Raw genomic sequence first — 27,709 nt, 5'->3', positions numbered from 1 at the left:
AATTAGCTATTATGATTGCACCGTAGGTGTCCCTGGGCATACGACGTGTATAGCCATTGATAGTGGTTGAAATCTCCAGGCTTTGGTGAAAAATGCAAGAAAGGCTTTACCTATGGCCCCAGGGCGGGGCAAAAGGAATGGAGGTGAGGGACGCACGTTTGAAGCAGTGCTGAGAAAGCCGTTCCAGAGGCCAGACTAGATCCAGTTTCTGTGGGGCCTGAAACCTTACTCAATACTGGAGATCCTCTTTAAGGAAAGAAAAAATAAAATTACATATATGAAATTCAGTACTAAAGTGAATATTTATTTAGAACAAGAAATTTATTTGGAACAAATTACGAAGTTTCAGAAGCTGACCAATACTACAAATATCATAAAACTCAAAAGAATAATGCAATATTTTTGCTTAGTAATTGCCTGAGGTACCTCTAAGCATCCTTTCTCTGCATTTTTTGGGCTGTATATCTCTCTTCATAGAAGAATGATTCTGTCTGCTCTATAGTCCTAGCTACTGGGGAGGCTGAGGTTGGAGAGTCACTGCAGCCCATGAGTTCGAGGCCATAGTGAGCTATGATCGTGCCACGGCACTCCAACCTGGGGAAAAAAACAAAAAACAAAAAACAAAAAAACCCTGTCTCTAAAAATAAAAATAAAAAATAAAACAAACAACAGCAAAAATAATGATTCTGCAATAATATCTTCCTGTAGAGGGAATAGAAAAATGGCTTTTCTCTCTTGCACAATTATCACACTTTGTTTTTGTTATTAAAGTTCAGGAGAGTTTCAGCTTCACATCTCTTTGTTAGTCTTGAAGTCTTAGGGTTGTTTTCAAGCTTGAGGACGTTGTGATGAACTTTTCTTTCATTTATGGTCCATAAGCTTTCAGGGCATTTCAGGTTTTCTTGTGCAGCAATTAATCTTAAATAGTCTTTGAGTTAACACTCATTACCCAATTTGTTGTGATGTCCGTGTCCTGGCATAGTATGAGTTTTAAGTTATCTTCATATTTCAGGCCCAGCCTGCAAAAAGGGAAGAAAAAGCCTGTCCCATAAAGAATGCAGCCCCGGCACTTGGGGCCCCCAGGAACTCGGCCACACCCAGGGCACCATTTGCATTTTCCCTCTGCAAGGCAGAGCACAGTGACTGCTTTGTGCTAAGAAAGGGAAGAGTGACCTCCCTGCCCACAGCACAAGCGAAGGTCTTCTTGGGACAAGCGCCATCTGTGTCTTCTCATCTGGAGACCAGGGGACAAGGGGAGAGAAAGGAAGCAGGAAGGAAAACAGGGCCCCTGCCAGTGGGAGCTTTCTGAGCTCTGGGAGATCCAGGTCTTGGCTGATAGGATTTGGCCAGAAGAGGCCCCACTTCAGACAGATGCCCTGGGAATAGACGGAGGCTGCTGGAGTAGACAGAGAACTTAAACTTGGTCCAAGAGCACTTGGAAGCAGCTTCTTAAAAAGTGCCTCTTAGTTTTGCTCTCGATGTGGGAAAACAACAGGGATTACAATTTCAAAAGGAATAATGCTGGATCTCATACTGGGAAATCAACCAAAAGGAATCTGCAGAACAGGGTAGGGGAAAGGCTGGAACTTGGAGGGCTTTTCCTGGGAGAAAGGGAATTATAGGTGCTAAGAAGCAATTAGGAGAGTCAGTGGATGGGTGAGTGGCTGCTCCTCTCTGCAGGCGATCACAGCACAAAGCCACACTGTGGCTGCAGCTGCTGTGGCCTGACTCACGTATGCTGCCTCAGCACTTGCGGGCTGTGGGAATATTGCCAGCCTTCTGCTTGACAACCTCCACAACCAAGCCTCAGGGCGATCATCTGCAGCTGTCCAATGACAGCCCACCACCAGGTAACAGCAGCACCTGCGCAGTCTCTTGTTAGCAAGCTGGGTGAATTTCTGGAAAGGACCGGGGCCCCAGAGAAGGAGACAGGCCGCTGGCATGGTGATGCCGGCTACTGAGGTGAGAAATGGGTCACTCTGGGCTTTGCTCGGATGCACAGGTGCTGTGCCTCACTGAGGTACTGTAAGCACAGCCTCGGCGATACCCACAGCTCTTCCTGTCCAGACTGGGTCATCGACCTCATAGAGCTATTGTGAAAATGAAATAAAATAGTGCATGTAAGTGCCTAGCCCTGCATCTGGAACATGAGAGCCCATCAGTTAGGAGCCGTGAGTGGTGCGGATCCTGACCGTTTAACGGTGATGGAAGACTTGAGCTGTCCTATGTTAATGGTGCAGGTAGATGCTGGTCTGTCTGGCTCTTTATCTCCCTCCCCCTTGTAACAACTGACGTGGGGCTGGGCACGGTGGCTCATGCCTGTAACACCGGCACTTTGGGAGGCTGAGGTGGGCAGATCACCTGAGGTCAGGAGTTCGAGACCAGCCTGGCTAACATAGTGAGCCCCGTCTCTACTAAAAATACAAAAATTAGGCTGGGCGTGGTGGCGAGTGCCTGTAATCTCAGCACTTTGGGAGGCCAAGGAGGTTGGATCACTTGAGGTTAGTAGTTCGAGACCATCCTAGCCAACATGGTGGAACCCCATCTCTACTAAAAATACAAAAATTAGCCAGGCATGGTGGTGCCTGCCTGTAATATCCCAGCTACTTACGAGGCTGAGGCAGGAGAATCGCTTCAACCCGGGAGGTGGAGGTTGCAGTGAGTCGAGATCGTGCCGCTGTACTTCAGCCTGGACAACTGAACGAGACTCTGTCTCAAAAAAAAAAAGTGACTCAGCCACACATGACCTGAATTGAGCAGTCACTTACTAGGTACACAATTTCCCAGCTCCAGGACTGAGAATCACAGGATTAAGATGGGAAGAAGGAAGTGTAGAATTAGGGAAGGGCTCAAAGGACAAGTAGGAGCTAGGAATGTGAAAAGAAAAAGAAAGGTTTGGTACACAGAAAAGTAGGGGTCAGATAGCATAGCCTGTGTGAGCTTCGAGGAATGAGAGCAAGAGCAAGAGGGTTTTGGACCTAAGGAGGTCAGACCATAAGAGGTAGAGGGGGAGGAGGACCACAGATTGGAGTTAAATCAGCCAAACAAGTAAACAAACCCAAAACAATCATTTTTAAGGTGTTAGAATTAAATGGTTTAACACACAGTATTTCATTCATTCCCTAAACATGTCTTTATTAATGTATAATTATTGTTCTCTCTGTCTAACGGATGATTAAAGGAATCTCAGGGTTAGAGACCTTCCCTAAAGGCACACAGCTAACTGGGGTCAGAGCTGGCCCAGAAAACTTCCTGTCTAGCTCTGAGCCACTGGGCAATGTGGCCTAAAAGGCCCCGTGAGGACCCACCACCCCCACCAACCTGGGATGACATCGCAGCCAATTCTATGACCACAGTAGTGGCCCCTGGGGCTGATGACCTTATGAGCTGCAACCGCCTGCTGAACTGTCTGGCTGGTGTCCTTGAATATGCAGCCAGGCTCTGGACTCTGGTCCTTCCAGTGAGGGCAGCGAGGCCAAGGGCCAGTGGGCAGCCAGTTCTGTTCCGCTCCAGTAAGTGCTGCTCGAGTAATGGCATGTTATTGAACCCTGAGCTGCTGTGGAGGTTGCATCTTGGTCTGAATCCTTCCTGACTCTGCAATAGCAAGCTGTAAAAGGGTCAGTGCTGGCCAGCCATGGTGGCTCACGCCTGTAATCCCAGCACTTCAGGAGGCCAAGGCCCGCGAATCACCTGAGGTCAGGAATTCAAGATCAGCCTGGTCAACATGACAAAACCCTGTCTCTACTAAAAATACAAAAATTAGCCAGGCATGGTGGCAGGTGCCTATAATCCAGGCTACACAGGAGGCTCAGGCGGGGAGAATCGCTTGAACCCAGGAGGCAGAGGTTGCAGTGAGTGGAGATCGTACCACTGCACTCCAACCTGGGTGACAAGAGCAAGACTCCATCAAGAAAGAAAAAAAAAAAAAAAAAAGGATGGAGAGGTTTGTTGGTGCTTTGAGTTTGCAAACCAGGAAGAGATGGTCTCCAGTTTGGACTGAAGTTCTCTTCAAAGAGAGAAAGGGCAGGATGTGTGTTAGGACTCACAGGGTATGTGTTACACAGTAGAGTCATGCATATTCAGCAGTTTGGGGCAAAATCAATACATATTTATGAGGGGAGCTCAGTGTATGTGCAATAGGTAAACATATATGTAACATACATCCCATGTTCACTTTGTGGGATGGCCTAGATGAAAATGAGGTGGAATTTGGCTCTTTATGTCAAAGGTAACTAAAGGACACAGACAGTTTATGTGGAGTCTCTAGACGTGACTAGAACTGGCTTGGAGTGTGCGGTTGCTTATCAGGAAAGACTGTTTGTAAGATGGTCCTCTGTCCAGTCAGAGTTGTAGTGGGCTGGGTTGTGAGCCGGAGTTAGGATAATGTGCTTGCTAGCTCCTGTGGTTAGGGAGTTTAGCAAGAGTGTGGTTTTTCCTATAGGAATTTAAGAAGTTGCCCCGGCAGCCAAACTTTGAACCCTCGACCTGTTGGTAACTCTTGGCTCCTGAACCTTAGGGTCTGTCTCTTTTTGTGTTGTTTTGTTTTGTGTTGTTTTTGAGACAGGGTCTTGCTCTGTCACCCATGCTGGACTGCAGTGGCACAATAATGGCTCACTGCAGCCTTGACCTCCTGGGTTCAAGTGATCCTCCCACATCAGCCTCCCAAGTAGCTGGGACTACAGGTGTGCACCATCACACCTGGCTCTTTTGTCCAGGCTGGTCTTGAATTTCTAGGCTCAAGGGATCCTCTCACCTTGGCCTCCCAAAGTGCCGGGATTACAGGTGTGAGCCACCATTCTCTGCCAGGGGTATCTATTTTGGTATCTCAGATCATAACCTAAGACAGACACACATCCACCCTTGTGCCATGTGGTTAAATAACCATGGGCAAATGGTGCCACGGAAGCCCACGGGAGGGAGCCCCAGGCTCTCAGTGAGAATCTGAGCAGGTGTCACCATCCTTGGAAGAAGTGGTCTGGTCGGTGTCTGCAGGTGCTGCTCAGCAAAGGCACCCACTCCGCTTAGAGGCTTGTCCTGGAGGCCCAGAGGTGACAGAGGATGTGAGTGGCCCTGCAGTGCCCTGCACTACTACAGGAGTGAGAGGCAGGCCAGGGCCCCAGCAGGAGTCATTGATCAAGAGTAGCTGAACGTCAGGATCTGACTCCGTAGAGATTGTATCAGTCAAGGCTGTCTGAGCTACAAACGTCATAAACCACATCTCTTTACTTCAGCAAGAAAGGAAGCAGGGTTACCAAGGAATCAAAGCCCAGGCTGGCCTGAGATGTGCCAAAACTAGGCAGAATCTCTGGCAGATGCCAGCTCCCCCACAACCCCCAAGTGGGGCTTCTCTCCCCAGCAGGGCTGTGGCTGCTGCAGCTCTGCATGCATTTTCAAAGACCTGCCAGGAGAGCAGGTCTGTGGCTCACATCTGCAATCCCAGCACTTTGTGAGGCTGAGGTGGGAGGATGGCTTGAGGTCAGGAATCTGAAACCAGCCTGGGCAACATAGCAAGACCTTCGTCTCTATAAAAAATTAAAAACAGCCAGCATGGTAGTGTGCACCTGCAGCCCCAGTTAATCAGGAGGCTGAGGCAGGAGGATCGCTTGAGCTCAGGAATTCGAGGCTGCAGTGAGCTGTAATTGCACCACTGCACTCCAACCTGGGTGACAGAGACCCCAGCTCTTAAACAACAACAACAACAACAAAACAGTAGTCAGGAAGGTGGCTTCCACCCCCAGGCATAGCTGGAGAATTCCTGGGGACAGGGCCACGGGGCCCCCCTAGGGTGAAGCCTCCTTCACCCCTTTCTGGATGGAAACTCCTTGACAGGTGGTTGGTTCAGCCTCTGCCCTTGTGGCAGCACAGCCCAGGAGTTGGCTCTAAACAATCAAGACAACTTCTCTAGTTGAATATATTTGAGAAATGCGGGGCTGAGCAAGGTGTGTCAGCCGGCTTGAGCTGCCGTGGCAAAGCGCCCCAGACTGGGAGTCTTGAACAACACCAATCTCTAGTTCTGGAAGCTGAAAGTCTGAGGCCAAGGTGTTGGCAGGGCTGGTTTCTGCGGAGGCCACTCTCCTTGGCTACAGATGGCCACCCTGCCCTGTGTCCTCACACCGGCGTCCCCCTGCACGTGTCAGTACCTCATCTCCACTTCTTGTCAGGACCAGTCATATCGGATTAGGACCCACACTGATGGCCTCATTTTACCTTAATTACCTCCTTCCATCCTCCAAATACAGTCACATTCTGGGTACTGCGGGTTAGAGCTTTGACACGTAAATTCTGGGCAAATATCCAGCCCGTAACACAGGCTTACCAGGTCATCCGAGGTGAGTGGCGGCGGGAGGTGCGCTTGCCTGTGACCATCATTCCTGGTGCTCGTTGGCTTCTCTCTTTGTGCCAGGCTCTGTTCTGTGTACTTTTCATGCAGTCAGGAAGTAACTCGTATTATCCTTGTAACGACCAATGAATTGACATTTCCCAAGAAAAGCAAAACCAAACAAGGCTCAGGTATCCGGACTGGTTTCAGCCTGGAGCAGGAAGGATGCAGGCAGAGGATGATACGCTGGGCAGGCCCCGTTCCGCGTGTGTCTTCATCTGTCTTTAAGGCACACTGCAAACTCACATTGTTGCTTGCCCAATGTGTTGGTTACAAGATCATTTAGCTAATCGAATTCATCAATGGATTTACTAAACGTATTGAATTTACTAAAGACTTAATTGGTGTTGTGCATGGAACAAGACAGCTGGAACGCTTGCAAGGGTAAGACATGATCCGGTGGGGGAAGTGCTTTCATGATTACTTGTCGGTGAATATAGACACTCTGGAAAATAGAAAAAAAGAGCGAATAACACTGAGAATTTGATCACACACTGGGAACTGTGGTCAATGATGGTTTAATTGTATATTTTAAAATGGCGGCCAGGGGCAGTGGCTCACGCCTATAATTCCAGCACTTTGGGAGGCTGAGGCAGGTGGATCACCTGGGGTCAGAAGTTCAAGACCAGCCTGGCTAACATGGCGAAACCCTGTCTCTACTAAAAATACAAAAATTAGCCAGGCGTGGTGGCACACGTTTGTAATCCCAGCTATTTGGGATGCTGAGGCAAGAGAATCGCTTGAACCTGGGAGGCGGAGGTTGCAGTGAGCCAAGATCGTGCCACTGCACTCCAGTCTGGGCAACAGAGTGAGACTCTGTCTCAAAAATAAATAAATAAAAATGAAATAAAATAAAATGGCTAAAAGAGTGTGGTTGGGCCGGGCGCGGTGGCTCAAGCCTGTAATCCCAGCACTTTGGGAGGCCGAGGCGGGTGGCTCACGAGGTCAAGAGATCGAGACCATCCTGGTCGACATGGTGAAACCCCGTCTCTACTAATACAGAAAATTAGCTGGGCATGGTGGCGCGTGCCTGTAATCCCAGCTACTCAGGAGGCTGAGGCAGGAGAATTGCCTGAACCCAGGAGACGGAGGTTGCGGTGAGCCGAGATCTCGCCATTGCACTCCAGCCTGAGTAACAAGAGCGAAACTCCGTCTCAAAAAACAAAAAAAAAAAAAAAAAAAAAAGAGTGTGGTTGGATTGTTGTAACAGAGAAGATAGATGCTTGAGGGGATGAATACTCAATAATCCATGATGGAATTGTTGTGCATGTCATGTTTGTATCAAACTATCTCATGTACCCCATGTAAATGTACATCAATTATGTACCCACAAAAATGTTAACAACAAAAAAAGTCAGGTGTGGTGGCTCACACCTGTAATCTCAGCACTTTGGGAGGCCGAGGTGGGCAGATCATGAGATCAGGAGTTTGAGACCAGCATGGCCAACATGGTGAAACCCCGTCTCTACCAAAAATACAAAAATTAGCTGGGTGTGGTGGCAGGCGTTTGTAGTCCCAGCTACTCGGGAGGCTGAGGCAGGAGAATTGGTTGAACCCGGGAGGCAGAGGTTGCAGTGAGCTGAGATAGTGCCACTGCCCTCCAGCCTGGGTAACAAAGCAAGACTTCATCTTGGAAAAAAATAATAATAAAATAAAATATAAAGAAACTCTGGAATCCTACGAAAGAAACCAATAGTAATGGTTAAGGGTGGGACCTGGGGAGGTGGGGACAGACGAATGAGGGAACACTGTCACTGCATGCATTTTATATATTGTTATATTTTTGAGTTGTATATCAACTTGGCCTATTCACAAAAATTATGTTGAGAGGGAGAGAGAGACAGAGTGGTTGTCAGACATGAGCCCTTCCTCAAGGGGCTGAGAACTAGTCCTGCTGGCGTCAGGCCTTGATTTGCACAACACGGCAAGGCTAAATGATTTCACTTCCTCAGGCAAGAACCTGTGAGAGTAGGTAGGACTAGACCCACGATCCGTGTTTTGCAAGTAAAGAACGGAGGCCAAGAGAGAGCGTGTGGATGCGACCCCACGGTGAGCCGGGGACCGCGCCTGAACATGAGCCAGGTCCCTGATTCGTCATTCGGAACCCTCTTCACTGCGTCTGTGGTTGGCCCTTTGAGAAGTCGGTAATGGAGTTTCTATTATCAGTCATTCAAAGAACATGGCCTCTTGGGGTTCACATTTTGGTGGAGAAAATAAGGTAGATACTCAAATGAGCCTATGAGTACACGTTGTAGTAAGTCCGATGAAGGAGGAAAAAGGACGCCACAGGAAGGAACAGCCAGGGGAGCGCTTGGCTTGGTGGTCAGGGAAAGCTCTGGCTCAGTGACATTCCACTGAGATCCGCCGAGCTAAGAGAGGGCTGCTGAGGCGTGGACAGGACTGTATGAGGCAAGGGTTCATTCCCTGAGCCCAAAGCCCGTGGTCTTCTAATACAATGCGGGTTCCCTGTTGGCTCATCAACTGCCAAACATGTCTTATGTGCCCGGCTTGGTACCAGCCAATTTGGGATAAGATGAAAACAAACTAGAAAACATGCTCTTTGACCCCAAAAAACTTACCTCCTAGTTGGAGAAGTGAAAATAACCCAGAAACAACCACAGAGTGCTCTAGAGAGTCATGGGATATGGCTGGGCACAGTGGCTCACGCCTATAATCCCAGCACTTTGGGAGGCCGAGGTGGGTGGATCACCTGAGGGCAGGAGTTCGAGACCAGCCTGGCTAACATGGTAAAACCCCATCTCTACTGATAATACAAAAAATAGCCAAGCATGGTGGCACGTGCCTATAATCCCAGCTACTCGGGAGGCTGAGGCATGAGAATCGCTTGAACTCCGGAGGCGGAGGTTGCAGTGAGCCAAGATCACACCACTGCACTCCAGCCTGGGCGACAAGAGCGAAACTCCATCTCCAAAAACAAAAAAAAAAAAAAGAGAGAGAGTGTGTCATGGGTTAGGGGAAGAAAGAAGGAGAGATGAAACCAGGTGTGACTTACTTAGCAGTTGGAAAAATGGAGAAGGCCTGACAGGGCAAGGAATCGAGGTGGGTAGACCTGTGTTATGGAGAGAGACAGACCGGGGTTGAATCCCAGCTCCTCTGTGTGCCAGCTGGGTAACATTGGGCAAGTTATTTTTTCTGTTCGATCTTTAGTCTTCTAATCTGGAAATTAAGTCATATGTTTTCTACTTCTTATGTGGCTGGAAACATTAAATGAATGTAGGATTTTGGAGAATGAAATGCCTGTGGCGCACAGCCGTCTACGATGTCGGGATGGCCCATCTCCCAGGGACGGAGCTGGGTGAATTTCCAGTGTCAGCTGCAACCACCAGCTCAGCCTCCTGGTTAATAACCATCTTTAGGGCTACAGACAGCAGTCCACATCTCTGCCCCCTAATTAGCAGTCCTAAGCAAGTGACAGGTGGGTTGGGTGGAAACCACACACAACTGCTAAGGAGACCAGCTGGGTTTGTGAAAGGAATCAGTCTCCCTCCCTCCCCACCTCTCTTCCCTTTTGTTCTCGGCAGTGACCTAGGCTCTCACTCAGTATAGCCAGCTTTCAAAGAACTCTAGGCAGAATCACTCCTTCCTCGATGAATCAACTCCAAGGTCATTTATTTCAACTCATAACATAAACATAGCTAAAATCAAGAGTGAAACTGAAGTTATTTCCTCTAGATAAGAACCTTGAATGACTTGCACATTTCTACCAGCAACAGTCATCTAGAATCAGGTCACGGTCAAGGGTGAGGGGCGAAGTCTATGATTCCCAGCACCATGAGAGGATGCGGCCACTACTTTGATACCTTGGAAAATGTGGATCAGTTTAATCTGAAAAATGAACAATCTTTAAACACAGATGTTCCCACTTTCTGGATTTTCGGGTTGAAAGACATGGAAACCACCCCTTTGTTTTACACATGCAGGCTGCTGGGCCTTCTGAGATTGGCTAGTCAGTGGCAGTTCTAGAAAAAAACCAGGACCCAAGCATTCTGATGCGGAGATGTCTTTCAGCCGCACCATTCCGCCTGCCTCTCGGTCTTGTGTGAGCTCATCTGAAGCAGCAAGCTCTTGTAGACTGTGATCTGGAGGCAGGAAGAGCATCCCCACTCTCCACCCTCCTTAAAATGCCTCCCCATAAGAAGTCTCCCTACTCCAGTCCAGGATTACAACACTTACTCTGTTTGCTTTATTTTCCTAGGACCATACAGCGACTGTGTGCATTTCCTCTAAGGCTTTGTCACCCTGGGAGGTCCCTCCATAGAAAGGATGCTTACATAGTGAGAAGGGTCAGACATTACCAATTCCTGATGTCCAGTCCTTGCTCTGCCCCTTACTGATTTTCACTCCATCAAGACATTGATCTCTTTTCTAGAGTAGCACACATTTATTTATTTATTTATTGTCCAAATATAAGGTACACTAAGCTCTGAGACATAAAGAGGACAAGCAAGATCCCCCTTCCCCCTCCCCGACCCACTTCCAGGACCTTGCCCTGATATGGAGACAGATAGGCACATAGGCGACTACATCACAAATTTTAGGATAGAGTGACCACATATGCAGAGACAGGGAGGCATGAGGCCGCCTGGGCTTCCAGCACTGGGACTGCAGATGGTTCTACTGCAGACTGCCAAGGGGTGGGGTGGGGATAATGTTAGAGGTCACCGGGGCCAGATGACAAGGGACATCCTATATCTAACTAAGGAGGTTAGATGTTATCCTCTCAGCTCAGGCTGCACTCGTAGACTTGAGCACAGGATCACATTTCCCTGGTAGAAAGATCATATTTGTCTAATCGGCAAGACCAGAGGCAGGAAACCAGGCAGGTGGTTCTTGAAATGTTCCAGGGAGTGAGGATGAGTTCCTGAGCCAGGAGAAGGAGGAGCCTGAAGAAAAGACCCTGACTGAGTCCAGGAGTTCGAGACCAGCCTGGGCAACATAGTGAGACCCTGTCTCTAATTTAAAAATAAATAAATAAAAAGGGGAGACTAATTTAAAAACATGAAAAGAGGCCGGGCATGGTGTCTCATGCCTGTGATCTCAGCACTTTGGGAGGCTCAGGCAGACAGATCACCTGAGGTCAGGAGTTTGAGACCAGCCAGACCAATATGGTGAAATCTCGTCTCTCCTAAAAATACAAAAATTAACCAGGCATAGTGGCCGGTGTCTGTCATCTCAGTTACTCGGGAGGCTGAAGCAGAAGAATCGCTTGAACCAGGGAGGCACAGGTTGCTGAGATCACACCACTGCACTCTAGCCTGAGTGACAGAGAGAGACTCCATCTCAAAAAACCACAAAGAAACAAAACAATCAAACAGAAAAAGATGAAAAGAAAGGAACAAGAAAAGACCCAAGAGGTAGTAGTAGGAAACTCAGGAGAAAGTGTTATGGAAACCTCGGGAGGAGATCATTTCTGAGAGCGATTGGAAAACAAGATTGTCAAATGCTACAGACCAGAAATAAGACAAGACCAGGAAGCAGCCCATGAAATTCAGCCCCCAGAAGGTCTTTGACAGCCTGAAGGGGATCAGTTCCAAGGGCCATGGGCAAAAGCCAGACTGCAAGTGTTAAAGAGAAAACACAAAAGCGAGGTCAGGAAGAAAGCCTCAGTTTCCTCACCTGACAATGGGGACAGCAATAAAATGCGTTAAGAGACTGTGGATTCAAAAGCTTACAGATGGATGATTAAGACGTTCCGGAGCTGGTTGGAAGTGACAGTTCCAACAACATCATGAATGGACTTCGGGCACTGAATTGTACACTTAGAATGATTTAAATGATACATTTTGTCTTATGTATATCAGGGCGCTGAATTGTATATTTAGAATGATTTAAATGATACATTTTGTCTTATGTATATTACAGCACTGAATTGCATACTTAAAATGATTTAAATGATACATTTTGTCTTATGTATATTACAGCACTGAATTGCATACTTAAAATGATTTAAATGATACATTTTGTCTTATGTATATTACAACACTGAATTGCATACTTAAAATGATTTGAATGATACATTTTGTCATGTATAGCACATGAAGGGATACATTTTGTCTTATGTATATTACAGCACTGAATTGTATACTTGAAATGATTTAGATGATACATTTTGCCTGACGCATATTAGGCACTGAATTTTATGCTTAAGATGATTTAAATGATACATTTTGACTTACGTATATCATGGCACTGAAGTGTATACTTAAAATGATTTAAATGATACATTTTGTCTTATGTATATTTTACTGCAATTTTTTTTTTTTTTTTTTTTTTGAGACGGAGTTTCGCTCTTTTTACCCAGGCTGGAGTGCAATGGCGCGATCTCGGCTCACCGCAACCTCTGCCTCCTGGGTTCAGGCAATTCTCCTGCCTCAGCCTCCTGAGTAGCTGGGATTACAGGCACGCGCCACCATGCCCAGCTAATTTTTTGTATTTTTAGTAGAGACAGGGTTTCACCATGTTGACCAGGATGGTCTCGATCTCTTGACCTCGTGATCCACCCGCCTCGGCCTCCCAAAGTGCTGGGATTACAGGTGTGAGCCACCGCGCCCGGCCCTTTACCGCAATTTTTAAAGGGGGAGAAAAGTTTACTGAAAACGACAGTGTTTTGTGCAGGTGTTGATTATTTATTTAGAAGATTGAGGTGGAGAGGCATGTGCTGGTAGCTTGGAGAGTTAAGGGGCTGAATGATCAGGAGTTTGAGGTGTAGGGAAAGCTCAGAGAGAAAGGAGGCCACATCCCACTCAGGTAATGGATTCAGGCTGGTCCCTGCCAAGTGCTGTAAGATATGGGAGTCAGAACTGACTGTGGCCCCGCAATCGAAGTGTCTTCTTTTGCAGGGAGGCAAAAGGGAGAAGAGGAGGCAGCAACTTCTCAGAAGCAGCACCGCCATCCTCACCTGGGCACAGGGTCCTTCGAGGACCAAATGAGAAACTGCACGTGAAAACCCTGGGTGAAATGCTACGTATTAGAGGATCACGAGGTAGACCACCATGAGTGTCCCCTGATCTTATGATTTTGCACTGTACTAATTAATACAATATGAAATCATTTTTTTTATTGAGAAGAATTTGGAAAATATAGAAAACCATGGAATAAAATTTAAAATAGCCATTGTCAGCCCAGGCGCGGTGGCTCACGCCTGTAATCCCAGCAGTTTGGGAGGCTGAGGCAGGCGGATCATGAGATCAGGAGATCGAGACCATCCTGGCTAACACGATGAAACCCCGTCTCTAAAAAAAAAGCAAAAAAACCACAAAATCATTGTCTCACAACCTTTTTTTTTTTTTTTTTTTTTTTTTTTTGCGACAGGGTCCTGCTTTTTTGCCCACGCTGGAGTGCAGTGGTGAAATCATGACTCACTGCAACCTCTGCCTCCCGGGCTCAAGCAATCCTTCCACCACAGCCTCCCTAGTAGCTGGTACGACAGGTGTGCACCATCATGTCTGGCTAATTTTTGTAGTTTTTGTAGAGACAAGGTTCTGCCATGTTGCCCAGGCTGGTCTTGAACTCCTGGGCTCAAGTGATTTGCCCACCTCAGCCTTGAAAAGTGTTGGGATTACAGGTGTGAGCCACCCTGCCTGGCCATGACAACCTGAACAATTTTATAATCTGATTTTTAAATAAGTTTTCTTATTATAGCTTGATATTCATATTCATAATTAAAAATCTGGAAAATACAGAAAAGTATAAAGAAGTAAATATGAATCCCCTGTAATCTCACAGTTTATAAGTACTATATCAGTCTTATTGATAGTCTTTTTGTAAATGCCCTTTTAAAAATTACGGTATATTGGCAGGGTATGGAGGCTCATGCCTGTAATCCCAGCACTCTGGGAGGCTGAGGCGGGTGGATCACCTGGGGTCAGGAGTTCAAGACCAGCCTGACCAACATGGTGAAATACTATCTCTACTAAATACCAAAAAGTACCTGGGCATGGTGGTGGGCACCTGTGATCCCAGGTACTTGGGAGGCTGAGGCAGGAGAATCACTTGAACCTGGGAAGCGGAGGTTTCAGTAAGCTGAGATTTTGTTATTGCACTCCAGCCTGGGCAACAAGAGCAAGACTCTGTCTCAAAAAACAAAACAAAACAAAAAACCCATATATTATTATATAAACTATTCCTTCCACTAAATATAGCATGAATGTTTTCTCATATTATGGAATATTTTTTTAAACATTATTGTTAATGACTATATAGTATATCTTGTGCATGTAAAATTCTTCTTATGAACAGTTGTTTTCAGTTTTCAGGAAAAAAAGAAATATATTTGTTTTGTAAAATTAATTATAATGGTTCCATGCAGCAAACATAGAAAAATTCAGAAACAGAAAAAAAAACCACTTGCAATCCTACCACCTAGATAACTGTTAGCATTTGGGTCTGTTTTTAAAAAAATGTATGTCTTATTTTACACACAAATCAACACACATGTATATATACCTTTTTAAATTTTTTACTTATAAATCTATTCTGAGGCTGGGCGCGGTGGCTCATGCTTGTAATCCCAGCACTTTGGGAGGTTGAGGCAGGCAGATCACAAGCTCAGGAGTCCCAGACCAGCCTAGCCAAAGTGATGAAACCTCATCTCTACTAAAAATACAAAAATTCGCTGGGTATGGTGGCAGGTGTTTGTAGTCCCAGCTACTCGGGAGGCTGAGGCAGGAGAATTGCTTGAACCTGGGAGGTGGAGGGTGCAGAGAGCTGAGAGCACTCCAGCCTGGGTGACAGAGTGAGGCTCTGTCTCTAAATAAATAAATAAATAAATAAATCTATTCTGAACATTTTCTTAAACCAATAAAATTCTATAGAACAATTTTTATTTTTATTTATTTATTTATTTATTTTGAGACATGATCTCACTTTGTCACCCAGAATGGAGTACAGTGGCACCATCAAAGCTCAGTGTAGCCTCGACCTCCCTGGGCTCCTGTGATCTTCCCACCTCATCTTCCCGAGTAGCTTGGGCCGCAAGTGTACACCATCATACCTGGCTAATTTTTGTATTTTTTGTAGAGATGGGGTTTTGCCATGGTCCCCAAGCTGGTCTCAGACTCCAGGGCTCAAACAACCTGCGCGCCTTAGCTTCCCAAAGTGCTGGGATTACAGGCATGCACCGCCACACCTGGTTAATGCATTTAAAAAAAAAATTTTTTTGTTAGAGAGAGTGTCATTGTGTTCCCCAGGCTAGTCCTGGCTTCAAATGATCCTCCTGCCTCAGCCTTCCAAAGTGCTGGTGTTACAGGCATGGGCCCCCGCTCCCAGCCTTCACTGACATTCTGATTAGCAAGCTGGCTTTCCTCCACCCCTGCCTCCCAACTCCTACCACCTACCCATTTTTCTTTGAATTAGACAGATGCTTAACAACTTCTCTAGGATGTGGTTACTGACAGGAGAAATAATGCCCCTTAGATGGAATTGGCCACACCCTGGAATTATCTAAGTCAGTAACATCTAGCAAACACCTAAAACTCCTCTGATGTGCTTAACATTTCATGAAATGTTGAATGTACAAATATTAACATAAATACACCCCCCAGCCTCAGGAGGCACTCAGCTCTGTGGGGAATGTGGACACACAGGTGTGCTGTCTGGGGCAGAGCCTGTGTGCTGAGCTGAACACAGGCCACATCATCCTCCCAGGTTGTCCCCGTTCAGAAGCATTTGCTGTTGCACCTTGCTCTGAATGATACGTGATGGGGAAAGAACTGGGTGTAAGGCATACAGCAGGAAAGCAGATTGGGCAGCTTGGATGGCACAATCCTATCAGACAGAGCGCCAAGACCTGTCCTGTGTGATCCTTGATACAAAAACAACAATATCTAGCAACTCTTTCACTCTTACAGATAATCAGTGCCCACAGCCCCTCCCTTTCTCTGCCCTCATTCAGTCCTTTGTAGGTGCTGTGCTCCCTCCTGCCCCAGGACCTTTGCACAGGCCACATCCTGCCCAGAACCTGCTTCCTGACCTCTTTGACTGGATAAGCCTTCCTCAAGCTCTAGATCTTGGCTCAAATTTCATTTCCCCAACTGATGTGGGTTGAGTTGTGTTCCCTTAAAAGATACATTGAAGTCCCAACCCCCTAGTAGCTATGAAAGTGACCTTATGGTCAGGCGCCATAAGGCCTGACTAAAATGGTGAAACCCCATCTCTACTGAAAAAATACAAAAATTAACCAGGTGTGGTGGCAGGCACTTGTAATCCCGGCTACTAGGGAGGCTGAGGCAGGAGAATTGCTTGAATCAGGGAGGTGGAGGTTGCAGTGAGCTGAGATCGCGTCATTGTCCTCCAGTAACAGCAAGACTCCATCTCAAAAAAAAAAAGTGACTTTATTTGGAAATGGGGTCTTTGCAGATATAATCAGGTGAAGATGAGGTCATGCTGGAGGAGGAAGGACCATACATCCAATGACTGGTGTTCTCATAAGGAAAGAGATGTTTGGACACAGAGACAGGGACACAGAGGAGAAAGTCATGTGACACCAAAGGCAGAGACCGGAGTGATGTGTCTACCAGCCGAGGAATCTCTAGCAAAGCCAGATGCTGGGAAGGGGCAGGAAGGGGCAGGAAGGGGCCTCCTTCTTATGAACAGTTGTTTTCAGTTTTCAGGAAAAAAATGAAATAAATATATTTGCTTTTTAAAATTAATTATAATGGTTCCATGCAGCAAACATAGAAAAATTCAGATAGAAAGAAAAAAAAATTGCAATCCTACCACCTAGATAACTGTTAGCATTTGAGTCTGTTTTTAAAAAAAAGTCTTATTCTATGCACAAATCAACACACATGTATATATACCTTTTTAATTTTTTGCTTGTAAATCTATTCTGAACATTTTCTTAAATCAATACAATTCTATAGAACAATTATTTATTTATTTATTTATTTCGAGACATGAGCCTGCAGAGGGTGCACGGCCCTCCCTAACCTCAACCTTGAACTTCTAGCCTCTAGAAATGTGAGAAGAAAATCCTGTTGGTTCAAGCCCCTCAGTTTGCGGTACTTTGTCACGATAGTGCTGGGAAACTAACACACCAAGAAAGACTTTCTCCACCTCCCCAATTAGAACACAGAGTTCCCCTCTGAGACACTTGTCGTTGTATTTATATGTTCATCGTGTCATTTAACTACCATCTATCTCCCCCACCAGGCTATCAGCTCCATTAAGGAGAAGCATCTTGTCCTCCCCAGGTGTGTAAGGTTGGAATAGTTCCTGAATGAACACGTGGCTCGTGAGGCAGGTATCCCGTGCCCGGCCACGTGCTGACGTGCGTGCGACAAAGGAAGGGACCTGGATGAGAATTTCAGAGTCTGGAGCCACCATCCACTCGTGGTCCTGAACGCTCCACCGTGGGACTGCTTTGCTAACCATGACTTTGCAAGCAACGCTTCATTTAATCCTCAAACAGCTCAACCCAAGGATCCGAGCATTATCCCTACTTGACCATGCAGAAATTGAGGGTTGCCGGAAGTTACTGTACTCGTGAACGGCAAAGCCAGAGCTTGAGTTTAGATCTGTGGGGCTCCAAATCATACGGTGCAATCATCAAGCACCTCCCAGAGCTCCTGCTCCGTTCTGTTGGCTGGGCCAGGTCCTACACTGCAGGGTAACTGCGTGTGGTTGAACTTGCCATTCAAATTTGTAAAGGCAGGGTGAAGGCCGGATCATCCCCGGACCGGGTGCCTCATTTGCTCAAAGCTCTGTGTCCGGGGTGTGGAGCCCTCTAAGGAGTAAAACCGTTCCTATCAATCGCCTGGAGGCCGAATACCCTTGATGCTGTGCCCACCGCTGACATCTCTACTGCTCTCACCCCGTACATTCACACTGCAGCAAACCCTGGGCCATATTTTAGCCACATGGAGTTATGTGCAATCTCCATAGAGCTGCCCTCAACACCTCCCTGAAGCAGCTTGCTGAATCTGCCTCTTCTTTTTTTTTAATTTGGATTCTTCTTTTCCTTGCAAGAACAAAAGATTCTCTAGAATCCTTCAGCCACCAGTGAAATGATCAGGCAGTAGAAAAACTTTAGATGGAGTCTTGTCATCAAAAATACAGTTGCATGGAGCTGCTTAAGATCTTAACCAAACTAAAAATAGGAAGGCAGGGGCTAAAAAGTTATTTTAAGAAACCCCCGCCCCCACCCACAGTCACTCTGTGGGCTAAGCAGGGAGCAGGAAGCATGTCTGGTCACACCATCTTGGGATAAGAAGCCGTGGCTGGGGCCAGGCGCGGTGGCTCACGCCTGTAATCCCGGCACTTTAGGAGGCCAAGGCGGCAAATCACGAGGTTAGGAGGGCTCCACACCCCGGATACAGAGCGTTGAGCAAATGAGGCACCCGGTCCAGGGATGATCCGGCCTTCACCCTGCGTTTACAAGTTTGAGGCCATCCTGGTTAATGGGGTAAAACCCTGTCTTTACTAAAAATACAAAAAATTAGCTGGGCATGGTGGTGGGCACCTGTAATCCCAGCTATTCAGGAGGCTGAGGCAGGAGAATTGCTTGAACCCAGGAGGCGGAGGCTGCAGTGAGCCAAGATTGTGCCACTGCGCTCCAGCCTGGGTGACAGAGCAAGCCTCCATCTAAAAAAAAAAAAAAAGCCATTTGGTGCCACTGCACTCCAGCCTGGACAATGGGGCATTTCAAAAAAAAAAAAGTCATTGCTGACGGGGCACACAGAACTGAACTTGAACATGACGCCAGCACTGGGTGCGGGGGGTGGGAACGGGAGGTGCCGCCCTCACTGCTGCAAATCCTTAATTCTGTTGAGGGCACTGCCGGCACCGAAGGTGTGGTTTAGGAGAATGGTCTGCTGGGTCCCGCTGGGGTGCTTAATTGGTCTTGAGGATCCTGACAAAGCCCTTGGTGATGACGGCTGGGCCCTTGAGGTCACTCCAGCGCTGTGTGCGCCTGGCTCAAGCCCTCACTGTAGTTCTCGTCTCTGATCACCACCCACCTTATGCCATGTTTCTTTTAGTAGAGGGCAGTGTCAAGAACAGGGCCAAACTCCTGGGTGACTGCACTGCGCAGGGAGTTGGCCTTGCCGTTTTCAATGTTGATGGCACCGATGAGCAGGTTGTTGGAGATGCTGTCCAACTGCCCATGGAACCTGAGCCAGGGACCAGCAGCCGAGATGTGGTCAGTCGCACACTTCCCTTTGACCGCGATGAGGATCTGCAGGTCCTCCAGGTCCTTGCCATCCCACTTGTCAAAAGCTCTAGGAGCTGCAGGCGCTGGCTGGTGGGGCTCACGACCACGTGTTGCCTGCTGCTGTCCTTGGGGGCAGGTGCTGGTAGGTGTCCTTCCCTGGGTCAAACTCTGCTTGGGGAAGTCCATCTGCACCCGGAGCCTACAGCTTGAACTTGTCACCATCCTTGCCTGTCAGGTAGTCGGTCTCTGGGTTGAACCTGAGGGTTCCCTCAATGGCCAGGGCTGTGACAATCTCTGGGGACATGATGAAGGGATGGGTCTCAGAGTTCGCGTTGTTGTGGCCTATGAAGTTCCTGTTGTAGGATGTGACGACTGTGTTCTTCTCTCCCTTCTTGGTGTCCTTCCTGCCCCACTAGCCAATGCAGGGGCCACAAGCATTGGCCAGGACGATTCCGCCCTCATCCTTCAAGATCTGTGCGTAGCCATCCTGCTCAATAGTGGCACGGATCTGCTTGGAACCTGGAGTGATGGTGAACTGGGACTTGCACTTGAGGCCATGTGCCTGCTTGGCCATGGCTGCTGAGAGCCCCAGATCAATGTTTGTTGTTTTGTTTTGTTTTGTGGCGTGATCTCAGCTCACTGCAACCTTTGCCTCCCGGGTTCCAGTGATTCTCCTGCCTCAGCCTCCCAAGAGAGTAGCTGGGACTACAGGCATGCACCACCACGCCTGGCTAATTTTTGTATTTGTTTTGTAGAGACGGGGTTTCACCATATTGGCCAGGCTGGTCTCGAACTCCTGACCTTGTGATCTGCCTGCCCTGGCCTCCCAACGTGCTGGGATTATAGGCATGAACGACTGCGCCCGGCCCTGCGAACAATGTTAATGTTCTTCTCTAGCAGGTCATAGTGGATATACTTGTTGGGCTCAAAGTGGCTCATTGCCACCTTGGCCCGTTGGCACAGGACTGAGGCCACATGGTTCTGCCGCACACCCAGAGCTTTCTGCAGCCGGGTCACCAGTAGGCTGTAGGGCACCATTTTGTGCACTGACAAAGATGAGGTCGGTGAATCTGCCTTTTTATCAGGGATGTCGCTCTCCCCAGTTGGCGGCTCCCAGATGCCGTCCCTAAGGCTGTCTGGTTAGGGATGAGATGAGACGACTCTTCTCACTGTTGTCACATCAGCCTGAGCAACCTCATCACATGGACTCTCAGTCACTTGCTCATCGCCCACCAGATATCCAGGACCTCTGTGTGGCTGGCAGATGGGTGAGTATGAAGGGTGCAGAGCTGGGAAGCCTCTGGGCTCCGTAACCAGACACACTGGGCTTGATTCCTGCCTCCTCTGATTGCCAGCTGGAAACCCTTTCACCAGACACTAATGTTACTTCAGGTTCATTTTCCTCATCCGAGAAATGAAGATCCTCTTACTCATCTTGCAGGGATGGTGGAAATGCTGAATTATATCTACAAATAATTGCATATATTAATAATGCCAGCCACATAGTAAATTTTCATTCCTTGAATATAGCGCCACCTAGTGGACAAACATTAAATCCGCTTGGACATTCCAGGGACGATTTCATACTCCTCCTTTCCATCCTGCCATCCTCAGTACGTTGCTGGATACACCTGGACCGGTGCTGTGCAGCCTGCAGGCCGCCAGCCTCATGCGGCTGCTGACCACTTCCGCTGTGGCTAGTTGGAACAGAGACGCGCCCTCAGTGTAAAAGGCACACTGGGTTTTGAAGACTTAGTAGGAGCAAAAGAATGTAAAATACTTCAACAATAATTTTTTTTTTTTGAGACGGAGTTTCGCTCTTGTTGCCCAGGCTGGAGTACAATGGCACTCTCGGCTCACCGCAACCTCCATCTCCCTGGTTCAAGCGATTCTCCTGCCTCAGCCTCCCAAAAAGCTGGGATTACAGGCATGTGCTACCACGCCTAGCTAATTTTGTATTTTTTTGTAGAGACTGGGTTTCTCCATGTTGGTCAGGCTGGTCTCGAACTCCTGACTTCAGGTGATCCACCCACCTTGGCCTCCCAAAGTGCTGGGATTACAGGTGTGAGCCACTGTGTCTGGCCCCCAATAATCATTTTTAATATTGATTACATTATTACAATTATTGCCATTTTTTTTTTTTTTTACCTTTTTAAATCAGGCTGCTAATGGCCAAGTGCAGTGGCTCATGCCTATAATCCCAGCACTTTGGGAGCTGAAGCAGGTGGCTCACCTGAGCTCCTGGGTTGGCATGCAGTGCCACGATCATAGCTCACATGTGCCACCGTGGCCAGCTAATTTATTTTTAATAGAGACAGGATCTCACTATGTTGCCTAGCCTTGTCTTGGACTTCTGAACTCAAGTAATCCTCCTGCCTCTGTCCCCAAAACTGCTAGAATTACGGGGGTGGAAACTCCACACCCACCCGGCCTGTGCTGTTGAGGTGGAAAGGGCTTCAGATTTTCCAAGACGCTTTCAGCAAGGAGCAGTCATCATACAAGTTGGGAAAACATCCACTTGGCAAATGTAAACGCTGAGGTCCAGAAAGCAAAGGCCAGTATATTACCTTGTATCGTGTACGTGGATGAAAAACACTTCAATCTACATCAAATTAAAAAAGCAGTTTTCTGATTCTGGGTATCATGGGTCAGAGGCATTGTGATTCACCCTTGCAAATTTCTAAGAAATTAGTTGGTAGAGACCAGAAAGCAAACGTGAGAAGAAATGATTAAAGAGGCCACTGATTGGAATAAAAGGCTTATTTACATCCAGAGTCTTTCAAAGAGAAGAGAAACCAAGCAGTCAGCTGAACGTTTAAAAAAAAAATTAGAGGCCGGGCTCGGTGGCACACGCCTGTAATCCCAACACTTTGGGAGGCCAAGGTAGGTGAATCACCTGAGGTCAGGAGTTCGAGACTGTCCTGGCCAACGGAGAAACCTTATCTCTACTAAAAAATACAAAATTAGCTGGGTGTGGTGGCACATGCCTGTAATCCCAGCTACTTGGGAGGCTGAGGCAGGAGAATCTCTTGAACCTAGAAGGCGGAGGTTGTGGTGAGCCAAGATCATGTCATTGTACTCCAGCCTGGACAAGAGCAAAACTCTGTCTCAAAAAAAAAAAAAAAAAAAAAAAAAATTAGAAACAAGGCAAAGAAAAATGACCATACTAGAGGAAGCAGATACATCAAAAATCAGAAAGACAATGAAAGATGAGAATCTAATTATAGAGTATACAGGTTTAGATTAATTTCGAAAGCTCTGCACATACATTTGGAGAGAAAAAAAGATAATGCAAAATCAGAGAAAGGCCCGACATTCTCAGTTACTTCCTCTCCATCTCCCTCGGCCTCAGTTTCCCGTCTTATGAAACCAGATGATCTGTAAAGCTCCTTTCAAGCCACATTTGTAATTCTACAAAATAAATAGCTGCCTGAAGATCTTTTATTTCTCAGTTTTTATCTCCAAAATTTCACAGGCAATTCTTGTAGAGAAAGTAAAAATTACATATAAGCAAGAAAGGCTAATTAAAATGATCTTACCACCTAGAGATAGCCACTGTGAATATTTCAATGTATATTCTTCTCGATTCATATAGACATACATAGAAATTATATTGTACAAATTTTGGTATGGCCTTTTTTCAGTCAACGAAATATTGCAAGGATGTTTTCCTGTACTGGTTTCATTTCTACACCATTGTTTGTGACCACTGCCAAGTATTTTGGTCTAAATGAAAGCATTAGGGTATAATATTGGTTGCAGGTTGTGTTGTAGTGAAAATGCAAGTGTGTCCAGACTGGAAGAGATGAAGAAAGTTGAGAAAAACAACAATACTTTTCCTTGCACGATGCCTTCTACTTTACAAAAGACTTGCATAAAAGCTTTGTAATCAGCCGGGCTCCGTGGCTCACACCTGTAATCCCAGCACTTTGGGAGGCCTAGGTGGACAGATCACTTGAGGTTAGGAGTTCACGACCAGCCTGGCCAACATGGTGAAACCCCATCTCTACTAAAAATAGAAAAATTAGCTTGGCATGGGGATCCATGCCTGTAGTCCCAGCTACTTGGGAGGCTGAGGCAGGAGACTCGCTTGAACCCAGGAGGCAGAGTTTGAAATGAGCCAAGATCACGACATTGCACTCCAGCCTGGGAGACAAAGTGAGACTCTATCATCTCAAAAGCTTGCCAGGCATAGTGGTTCATGCCTGTAATCCCAGCACTTTGGGAGGTCAAGGCAGGGGGATCACAAGATCAGGAGATCGAGACCATCCTGGCCAACATGGTGAAACTCCGTCTCTACTAAAAACACAAAAATTAGCTGGGCGTGGTGGCGAGTGCCTGTAATCCCAGCTACTCGGGAGGCTAAGGCAGGAGAATCGCTTGAATTAGGGAACTGGATGTTGCAGTGAGCTGAGATTGCGCCCTTGCACTCCAGCCTGGTGACAAGAGCAAGACTGCCTCAAAAAAAAAAAAAAAAAAAAAAAAAAGCTTTGTAATCTACAAAGTGTTTTTACATCTTCAGACTGCCCACCTAGCAGTGTCTAGTATATGGGAAGCATGAAGAAGTGCTATTAAATAAATGGGAAATGAAACAAATATGCATTATCATATGTATTCCTTCTAAAACTGGGATTCGGTAGGCCTCATTCTCATAATTTTATGAATTTTAAGGCTGCCTCTGTTACCGTGATCAAATCCATTATAATTTACATAGCATTCACACAGACTGATCTCATTTGAGCCACTCTGTAACTAAGTAGGGTAGATAGCATTAGTCTCATTAAAGCGAGGCAGAGGCCGAGGCGGAGATCATCAGGGTCAGATAGTCAATCAGTGGAAGAGCTTGACCTTACACCCAAGCCCGTGACGCTTTCAGTTGCTTCCTGACTGTGACAAAATGTCCTATCCCACCTTTATTTAAGCAGTTTGTGCTATAGTGAGGCAGAATCACCAATGTGCAGGGAAATGTTTAACATTCAGCTCTGGGTGAGGGGGAGGAGGGAGGCCTGATTTGTGGAGTTTGCTGATTTCTGTGGTGTGAATACTCCTACATGGCGGATTCGAAACTACTGACGCTATGTCATGGTGTCATTGCACAGAGATGTGAGCAATCAGCTCATGGGTGTCAGCTGGCTCCAGTGCATCCCTGGGTGGAATGAACTTTCTTTCCACCTGATCGTTAATTCCTGGAGGCCAAGAAACACATCTCTTTGCAGTTTACACTGTGCTATGCACGCAGATGGCAATACATCAGCGTTCAGGCTCAACGTCAGTGTTCAGCTGGGGTTTCTCATTCTCTGGTTTCCTCACCTGCCAGCCCTCTTCCCCGAAACTGGGGAAGTACTTGGGGACAATCCTGTCCCCTTTACCATTTCCCTATCCTTCTTCTCCATTCATGTCCCGGTCACACCCTGAGGCAGAGTCATGGGCCCAATGCAAGAAGAGAGGCCTTGGGAACCTTAGGATTTCATGGGGTTTTGTTTTGTTTTTTGTTTTTATTTATTCATTTGCTGAGATGGGGTCTTGCTCTGTTGTCCAGGTTAGAATGCAGTGGCATGATCACAACTCACTGCAGCTTTGACCTCCCTGGCTCAAGCACGCCACCAAGTCTGGCTAATTTTTTTTTATTTAAAATTTTGTTTTAGAGACAAGACCTTGTGCTAACCTACCCTGTGTTAGCCTGACAGACTCCATCTTAACCTCCGCCTCACCCCCCGACCATTTCCCCCTTGAGTGCACACCTGGGTCATGCTGCACTCAGAACTATAGAAACATACAACCATTGTAGCCATATCCTGCTCCGCAAGCCCACTCCTATTGTGAATACCCCGTTGACTGATTTTATGGCAAGTACCGAATACCCTCCTTGGTAACCAGCAATCATGGGAACCACTTGCGTATACGCGCCTTAGTAATCAGCAGTCATGGGAACCTCCTGCCTCCTAGTGACCAGCCTCCTTATCTAACTTGCTTGTTCTGCTTCTGTAAATTCCGCTTCAGCTAGACTCTCCCCTCCCCTGTCTTAAGCAAGGTATAAAAAGGAATCAAGCCCCTTCTTTGGGGCCGAGAGATTTTGAGCGCCAGCCAGCTGACTCTCGGTCGCCGCAGTAAAGGACTCTCAATTGGAACTCAAGAGTGTGGCGTTTTCCTTCTAAGCCTCAGCACGTTGCCCAGGCTGGGGGATCTCATGCTTTGTGGTCTTTTAAGACCAAGATTAGAGTCTTTTTCCTGTCCTGGAGTTTCAGCACTCACCTTCTCAAAACGTCTGGGCAGCTGCTTCCATGGGGGTCAGTGGGAGGGACGGAGGCAGCGGATGGGAGACAGGCCTGACCCCCGGTCCTGCAGGGCCGCTGCTTCAAAACGGAGCTGGCGCAAAACCCATTAACTATTTGGAAACCGGGATTCCTGGCGGCTGGTTTTACTGCCCAGGGCTGCAACCCTTGGGGCTGTTTTGCTTGCCAGACATCTTACTGGGATTTTCGGCTGTGGCGCGTACCTCGTGTGGGTCTACGCGGAGAAAGAAATGTCATTTTCCTGAGAGAGAATGTGCTGATCATGAAACGACGAAGAGCGCGCCGGGAGGCGGAGAAAAGACAGCCTTTGGCGCCATCTACTGGAAACTTCTGTTTCTGCATGATGGGGATGAATCGAATAAAATTGACAAAAAGGAAATTTTACATATATTCTGTTCTTTAATACAAGATTTATGTTGAAAATCTCTTATAAGAAGACATATGGAAAACATACATTTAAGAAACCATTAGTTAAATGCTAGCTTCTCCTCTACTAAAACCTCTATTAAATCTGCTGTCAGGCAAAAATGGTTGAATTTTCGTTCTACTCCAACCCATCCTCCCTTACAAATACTGTCCCAATATTCAGGAACATAGCCAAGGACTGGAGAAGGGACAGCAGGCAAAACAAAGGCTGTGCAAGTCCACTGGCCTGAAAACCAAGTCCAGAGAAAAGGGAAAGTGATTCTACCTGCAAAACCAACCCAGCCCCTGGTCTGAGGAGGGGGTGCGGACAGGTACCTCCAGCAACTTCTAAAATCAAGTGACCACAGCAAAATGGAAACAAGAAAAGGTGAACCAGCTTCAGTCACCATTGAGTCCCTGCCTAGCGGCAGCTTTGCTAAAAAGTCTACTTTTTGTGGGCCGAGGCCAGAGCCTGGGACACCAGTGTTGGGGGCAGATGCCTTCACTGGCAAGTTCCATCTTCCGAGGCTGATCTTTACAAAGGCCAAGCCCCAGGCGTCTCGGCTTCATTTCCACATCAAAGAGCAGTCAGCAGTGCATCAGGCTGCTTTCTCTCTTCGGCTTTTTAGTTCGTTCAAATCCATTTTCAACTTGCTGTACATTATTTCAGCACACTGAACAATAACTTTTTCCGACCCTGAAAACACTAGACCTGTTTTTACAGTGCTGTGACTTGGGGTCTGATACCACTCAGAGCTTTTCCAACGCTGCCGTCGCTATCATCTTGCAGAGGCAGGTGAAGTGGCTGGGAAGGTGCTGCTCCTACTGCCAAGCCGAAAACGGAGGCCCCGAGAACGCTGAGCGCGTCCGGTCACCGCGCACCGCCCCTCCAGCGCTTCAGCCGCGTTCTTAGCCTCTCTGTGACGACTTGCAGACCAGGGACGTTGACGTCACGTGGAGTTCCAGGTGGGGTCACCCTCACCAAAGCCGACAGGGAGCTACTGTGCCACCCACCCACCTACCCACCCCAGGCTGGGGCAGGTGTTCCTGGGGCTGAAAGCAGAAATGTAGGGGAGAGAAAACACCCCAAAGACCCTGTGGAGAGCACTGAGTGGGCGGTTGGGTTGATACGAGTTCACCAGCTATATACATTTTAAATCGAAACGGGTTTCGATATGTTGACCAGGCTGGTCTCGAACTGTGGGCTCAAGGGATCCTCGTATCTTGGCCTCCCAAAGTGTTGGGATGACAGGTGTGAGCCACTGTGCCCGGCCTTCGCCAGCTATTTATTGAGCACCTACTGTGTGCTGGTGGCTTTGGGAAGACAATGACAGACTGGACGCTGTGTGTCTTCAGGAGGCGTCTAGTTAGAAGGAGCAGAGAAGATGATGCAAATAACTACCCATGCAAGCAGGAAATGGCCACTGAGGCGAGGTGGGCTGTGCTAGGAGACCGCAGAGG

The 27,709-nt window shown here is 47.3% G+C and overlaps 1 long non-coding RNA gene and 1 pseudogene across 2 annotated transcripts; both read right to left on the bottom strand.

The window, feature by feature from the left end:
- Positions 1–288: 288 nt before the first annotated feature.
- On the bottom strand, positions 289–26,105 carry LOC105722393 (uncharacterized). 2 transcript variants are annotated; one of them, XR_001108567.2, is made up of 4 exons: positions 25,803–26,105; positions 6,317–6,824; positions 2,612–2,709; positions 289–2,090 (listed from the first exon to the last, which is right to left on the bottom strand). It is a non-coding gene; the product is annotated as an uncharacterized LOC105722393 (long non-coding RNA). The 2 variants fall into 2 exon arrangements; XR_010345114.1 differs by having other exon boundaries at positions 289–2,709.
- LOC105721988 (aconitate hydratase, mitochondrial-like) lies at positions 19,141–20,588 on the bottom strand (annotated as a pseudogene).
- Positions 26,106–27,709: the final 1,604 nt, after the last annotated feature.

This window comes from Aotus nancymaae, unplaced genomic scaffold (assembly GCF_030222135.1).
Source record: "Aotus nancymaae isolate 86718 unplaced genomic scaffold, 86718_ANA_hifiasm-v0.15.2.pri h1tg000032l_0, whole genome shotgun sequence".
NCBI classification, from domain to species: Eukaryota; Metazoa; Chordata; class Mammalia; order Primates; family Aotidae; genus Aotus; species Aotus nancymaae.
Note: the sequence above shows the minus strand (reverse complement) of the source record. Positions and strands in the feature narration are given on the sequence as shown.